This window comes from Triticum dicoccoides, chromosome 3B, assembly GCF_002162155.2.
Source record: "Triticum dicoccoides isolate Atlit2015 ecotype Zavitan chromosome 3B, WEW_v2.0, whole genome shotgun sequence".
NCBI lineage: Eukaryota > Viridiplantae > Streptophyta > Magnoliopsida > Poales > Poaceae > Triticum > Triticum dicoccoides.
In genome coordinates this window covers 713486889-713494207 of record NC_041385.1, presented here as the reverse complement: position 1 = coordinate 713494207, position 7319 = coordinate 713486889, and positions in this window count along the sequence as shown.

The window sequence follows — 7319 nt, the reverse complement described above, 5'->3', positions numbered from 1 at the left end:
CGGATGGGAGTGGCCAGATCTGCTTGAGGCTGAGGGAAGGGGACGACTAGAAATATTTTCGCCTGCCCCAGGGTCGTCCGCCTCGCCTCGACGTCTGGGCTCCGGACGGTGAGCTGCTTTGAGATTCGTAGTAATGGTTTCTTCGAAACTTTTTTCCAACACACAAGTCCCGTAGGCCGTCGGATATGGAGGTTGCCGAGCCAAGGTGCGAACACACACGTCGGAGCATCTCGTAAAAATGATCAAACCTTTAAATTTGCAGTCTAGGTCAAAGAACGATAACGCACTGAATTTTCAATAAAGAGTCATCAATATAAAAGGACCCAAAGAGGCAGATCCAATATATCTCGGCCATCCGTTCGCGTTAATCCAACTATTCTTGTTGTCCTAATGGTAAGCATCTAAACACGTTTAGCGCTAACCAACCATCTCCTCCCTGATCCCCTTCCTTCCATACCCTTTCGCACAAAGGAAACTGACACAAGGGAACCGCCGCAAGCCGCATTGCATCGAGCCGCCGCACCTTCGCCATGCCGCCCCTAGCACCTCGACCCGCCACATATTAGGGCCTTCAGCGACGCCACGCCACCATCGTGTCGACCCGTTGCGCCTTCAAGGACGCCGCCCCTCACACCTCTGTGCCGTCCCCAACCATCGCCTCGCCTGGCCATGGCCCTCGGCAGTCGGGACGCCTCCTAAACCGCTTGCCCAACCGCCGGGGATGCCTCCTAAACTGCCTGCGACCCGGCCGTCAAGGAGGGAGGCTGCCTGCCCGACTGTGACGGCCGTCGGGAACGACGGTAGCAAGGTGGCGACGAGGATGGCCGACGGTATAGGGGAACGCGGTAATTTCAAAAATTTCCTACGATCACGCAAGATCTATCTAGGAGATGCATAGCAACGAGAGGGGAGAGTGTGTCCACGTACCCTCGTAGACCGAAAGCGGAAGCGTTTCAATAACGTGGTTGATGTAGTCGAACGTCTTCGCGATCCAACCGATCCAAGTACCGAACGTACGGCACCTCCGCGTTCAGCACACATTCAGGTCGATGACGCCCCTCGTACTCTTGATCCAGTTGAGACCGAGAGTGAGTTCCGTCAGCACGACGACATGGCAACGGTGATGATGATGCTACCGATGCAGTGCTTCGCCTAAGCACTACGACGATATGACCGAGGTGTGTAACTATGGAGGGGGGCACCGCACACGGCTAAAAGAAGGCTTGGTGTGCCTTTTGGGGTGCCCCCTCCCCACGTGTATAAAGGAGGGAGGGAGAGAGGCCGACCCTCCTAGGGGCGCGCCAAGTGTAGGGAATCCTACTAGGACTCCCAAGTCCTAGTATGATTCCCTTTCCTTTTTGGAGTGGGGAAGAAGAAAAGGAGGGAGAGGGAGAAGGAAAGGGGGGTTGCGCCCCCACCCCTTGTCCAATTCGGTTTGGGCAGGGAGGAGGCGCGCGTCACCTTGGCCCTTCTTCTCTCTCTCCACTAAAGCCCGATAAGGCCCATTAACTTCCCCCGGCGAATTCCCGTAACACTCCGATAGTCCGAAAAATACCTAAATCACTCGGAACCTTTCCGATGTCCGAATATAGCCTTCCAATATTTGAATCTTTACATCTCCACCATTTCGAGACTCCTCGTCACGTCTGTGATCTCATCCGGGACTCCGAACAGACCTCAATCATCAAAACACATAACTCATAATACAAATCATCATCGAACGTTAAGCGTGCGGACCCTACGGGTTCGAGAACTATGTAGACATGACCGAAACACATCTCTGATCAATAACGAATAGCGGAACCTGGATGCTCATATTGGCTCCTACATATTCTATGAAGATCTTTATCGGTCAAACCGCATAACAACATACGTTGTTCCTTTTGTCATCGGTATGTTACTTGCCCGAGATTCGATCGTCAGTATCATCATACCTAGTTCAATCTCGTTACCGGCAAGTCTCTTACTCGTTCCGTAATACTTCATCCCGCAACTAACTCATTAGTCACATTGCTTGCAAGGTTTATAGTGATGAGTATTGCCGAGAGGTCCCGGAGATACCTCTCCGAAACATGGAGTGACAAATCCTAATCTTGATCTATGCCAACCCAACAAAACACCTTCGGAGTCACCTGTAGAGCATCTTTATAATCACCCTTTTACGTTGTGATGTTTGATAGCACATAAGGTGTTCCTCCGGTATTCAGGAGTTGCAAAATCTCATAGTTTGAGGAACATGTATAAGTCATGAAGAAAGCAGTAGCAATGAAACTGTAACGATCATAATGCTAAGCTAACGGATGGGTCATGTCCATCACATCATTCTCCTAATGATGTGATCCCGTTCATCAAATGACAACACATGTCTATGGTTAGGAAACATAACCATCTTTGATTAACGAGCTAGTCTAGTAGAGGCATACTAGGGACACTATGTTTTGTCTATGTATTTACACATGTACTAAGTTTCCGCTTAATACAATTCTAGCATGAATAATAAACATTTAGCATGATATAAGGAAATAAATAATAACTTTATTATTGCCTCTAGGGCATAATTCCTTCAGTCTCCCACTCACACTAGAGTCAATAATCTAGTTCACTTCGTCATGTGATTTAACACCAATAGTTCACATCTGTATGTAATTAACACCCATAGTTCACATCGCCATGTGACCAACAACCAAAGGGTTTACTAGAGTCAATAATCTAGTTCACATTGCTATGTGATTAACACCCAAAGAGTACTAAGGTGTGATCATGTTTTGTTCATGAGAGAAGTTTAGTAAACGGGTCTGTCACATTCAGAACCGTATGTATTTTGCAAATATTCTATGTCTACAATGCTCTGCAGCTAATTTCTCCCACTTTCAATATGTATGCAGATTGAGACTTTAGAGTCATCTGGATCGGTGTAAAAGCTTGCATTGACGTGAATCTTTACGATGAACTCTTTATCACCCCCATAACCGAGAAACATTTCCCTAGTCCTCACTAAGGATAATTTTGACCGCTGTCCAGTGATATACTCCTAGATCACTATTGTACCCCCTTGCCAAACTCATGATAAGGTGAACAAAAGGTCTGGTACACAACAAAGCATACTTTATAGAACCTATAGCTGAGGCATAGGGAATGACTTTCATTCTCTTTCTATTTTCTATTGTTGTCGGGTTTTGAGTCTTACTCAACTTTACACCTTGCAATACAGGCAAGAACTCCTTCTTTGACTGTTCCATTCTGAACTCTTTCAAAATCTTGTCAAGGTATGTACTCATTGAAAAATCTTATCAAGCATCTTGATCTATCTCTATAGATCTTGATGCCCAATATGTAAGCAACTTCACCGAGGTCTTTCTTTGAAAATCTCCTTTCAATGTAGCGACCAGACCTCAAACTGTCAAGTCTCTGTGCATCAGTGTCATCCCTAGATCGGTAATGCTGACATGCACAGTATTTGAAGAATTATAACAGAGTTTCAATCACACACTTATTACACTGAGTCCTCATAAAGAGTATGATTACACAAAAAAATATCATGGCTGAAGGCCATCTAAACTAAATCACTGCGGAAGCTTCGAAGGTAAATGAGTCCATCAACTCCAACGACATAGCTGAGTGCAAAACAACGACCTATCGCACCTTATCGTTTGAGTAGTCTGCAACATGAGACGTTGCAGCCATGTAGGTTAGCACATTGAATATGCTGGCAGAGTTACACTGTAAAGCAATGAAATGCAAGAAATATATCTACATGCAATATTTGGCTGGTGGAGGCTGTAAGTTTATGATTTTGCATAAAGCTAGTTTTTCCCTACAACAAAGGAATAAATTTATTTAACTACTCCCAAGTTGCCCATTATTTGAGAAGGTAACCCCAACTCAAATCCCAATTAAAAGTATCATCATTAACCCAACAAGTTAAATAAAGTAACGTGATGAGATCACATCAATAGATTCAAGTACTAGATACTACATCTGCTAGTCCACCTCTTCAAGAGCTCATGCAACTTACTCAACTATGCCAAAGCCCATAATGGCTTGTGGCTGCACACGGAAGTTTCTAGCATGAATAATCTTATGATCCCTTTGAGCCTGGGTGGCGAATTGTAGGAAAAATCACATGGGTACTCCAGGATTTCCCAAAATAGGCAACACTAGGTTCCCCAGGTGTAAGGGCATATTTATCCCCAAGATGTTTTGGTGATTGATGACAATGCTTGTGCAGACTAATCGTGTGCGTTAAGTTCTTTCAGAGATTCATCCATTGGCACGAGACGATTATCTCCCCTCGGTGTTTTATTCAAGATGGTGTAGCTCCTTCATTTTGTTGTTGGTGGACTAGTTTCGTAGGAGTCACCGTACTATCAAGAGGGGATCCTCTTTGGTAAGGCTAGGGTGGAATCAACACGTACACATCCATATCACACCCGTCGTTTTCCTTCCGCTTCATTGGAGCTGCCCTTTTTCCCCTGAGTATGCCTTGTCCTGCCCCAGCGGTAGTACCGCGGTCCACAGAGGTAGTACCGCCGAAGCACCCCAGCGGTAGTACCGCTCCCAGATCGGTAGTACCGCTTGTGGTCTTCGCCCGTAGTACCGCAGTGCTTCCGGGCTACTGCCGCCTCGATTCGAGAACGAAGTTTTTCGTGTCGGGTTTTGCGGTACTAAGGGCGATAGTAGTGGCGGTAGCACCGCTCCAAGCGGTAGTACCGCGCCTACCCCCACGGTAGTACCGCCCTGGGGTCAGGACCCTGTCAGCGCGGCAGTACCGCTGGGTATGAGCGGTAGTACCGCCCTAAGCGGTAGTACCGCTCTGCCCAAGCGGTAGTACCACTCTGTGCGGGGCTGCTCAGTGGAATAACGGTTGGATTGGTTCCCCCACTATATAAAGGGGTCTTCTTTCCCAAAGTTGACCAACCTCTTTCCCCCAAAGCTCCATTGTTGCTCCAAGCTCCATTTTTGCCCGATCTCTCTCCCTAGCCAATCAAACTTGTTGATTTGCTCGGGATTGGTTGAGAAGGCCCAGATCTACACTTCCACCAAGAGAAATTTGATTCCCCCACTTATCCCTAGCGGATCTTGTTACTCTTGGGTGTTGAGCACCCTAGACGGTCGAGGTCACCTCGAAGCCATACTCCATTGTGGTGAAGCTTCGTGGTGTTGTTGGGAGCCTCCAAGTGTTGTGGAGATAGCCCCAATCTTGTTTGTAAAGGTTCGGTCGCCGCCTTCAAGGGCACCAATAGTGGAATCACGACATCTCGCATTGTGTGAGGGCGTGAGGAGATTACGGTGGCCCTAGTGGCTTCTTGGGGAGCATTGTGCCTCCACACTGCTCTAACGGAGACGTACTTCCCCTTAAAAGGAAGGAACTTCGGTAACACATCCTCGTCTCCACCGGCTCCACTCTTGGTTATCTTGTGCCTTTACTTGTGCAAGCTTACTTGTATTGTATCTATTGCTTGCTAGTGTGCTTGTTGTCTTTGCATCATATAGGTTGTCCACGTAGTTGCACATCTAGACAACCTATTTCGTTGCAAGGTTTAAATTGTTAAAGAAAAGTCTAAAAATTGTTAGTTGCCTATTCACCCCCCTCTAGTCAACCATATCGATCCTTTCAATTGGTATCAGAGCCTCGTCTCTTTATTAAGGACTTTGTCGTCTGAAGAGTATGGTTGATACCCACGACGGTGCGGAGGAGCACTCCGGTGTGAATCCCATCTCGTCTTCGGCCGAAGGGGGAACCTTGGTCTCACGTGAGGAATTCAATGTGGCTTTAGACACATTGAAAACCTCCATGACGGCTGAGGTTAAAAGCATGTTTTCTGAATTCCTAGACGGACTTAAACTATCTACCTCGCCGATGAAAGTAGGTGATCCCACTAACAAGGTGACGGATGCTACCTCCGACAAGGGGGAAGCTAACAGTGAAAAGAGTCTGTCTACTAGTGGTAGAAATGGCACCGGCATCTTTGCCAATGTGGAACCCCCAGTGTATAGAGGACCGATCCCCTCTACTCATTTGAATCATGCCGGTCCTCCTCCTAAATATGTGAAAAATGAAGATTTTGACTCTTGGGTTTATCGCTTCAAGCGTCATTTAAAACATGTGAACACTAAACTTTGGAGAATCATTGAAGAAGGTTTCTATCCTCATGATCCAAGCAACTTCACCCCTCGAGAAGAAGTGGATAATCAATTCAATGAGAGTGCTCTCTTCATCATCCAAGATGCAATCCTTCCCGAAGATCTCCCTCATCTTCGACCTCATGTCATGGCTAAAGAAACATGGAAATGTGTTGAGTCTCTCTATCGAGGAAGTGCTAGCATTCAACGCTCCAACTATGAAGTGGTGCAAGATGAAGCCGATGAGTTTGCTATGAAAGAGGATGAAGAACCTCGTGATCTCTTTCGAAGAGTGACCAAACTCGCGGTCACACTCCGAGATCATGGGAGCAAGGACACAGATGACAATTGGATCAAGCGCAAGTTCCTCAAGGCCATGATGCCCTACAACAAGGCCATGTCCTCCGTCATTCGCCAAAGACCGGACTTCCACTCCATGACCTCAGGTGAAGTGTTGGATGAGTTTGTTGCAATGAGCATCTTGGACAAGACCACCGACAATGCGGTGCTCCGTTCTCAAAGGGCAAAGAAGCCCAATCTTGCCTTGAAGGCCAAGGCTAGTGTGGAAGAAGAAGAAGAAGAGGAAGATGAGGAGAGCAACCCCGAGGACACGAAGTATGATTATCATGAGCACATGGCTCTTGCCTCAAGACAATTTTGGAGTAAGAAGAATACAAGACCCAACTTCAACAAGAACAACTCAAGTGGCCTCAAGGGCAAGCAACGAGTCAGAACTTGTTTCAACTGTGGCAATGTGAGCCATTTTGTTGCGGATTGTCCTTACGAGAAGCGGGAAGACAATGGTGGCAAGTTCATCCGAAAAGACAAAGCCAAGTCCTTCCCCAACAAGAACAACTTCACCAAGAAGACTCCTACTCGCGGGTTGGTGGTTCAAGAAGAATACCGTGAGGATGACGATGATGATGAAGATAGTGAAACAATGGCCATGGCATCCGTTGCCATTGTCACAACTCCCCGAGTGTCTCTCTTTGATTCACCTAACGAGAACATCACCGCCAAGTGCCTCATGGATAAGGCCACAAACAAGGTAACCCCCAATATCAAAACCACCATTATTCCTAATCCTCCTTCAACGGATGACTTTGATAATGGTAAGAGGTCTAATGAGGAGGTTAATGAATTTGAGTCCTTCATGAGTAAGCTCAAGGGCAAATCCAAGAAGCACTTCGTTGCTC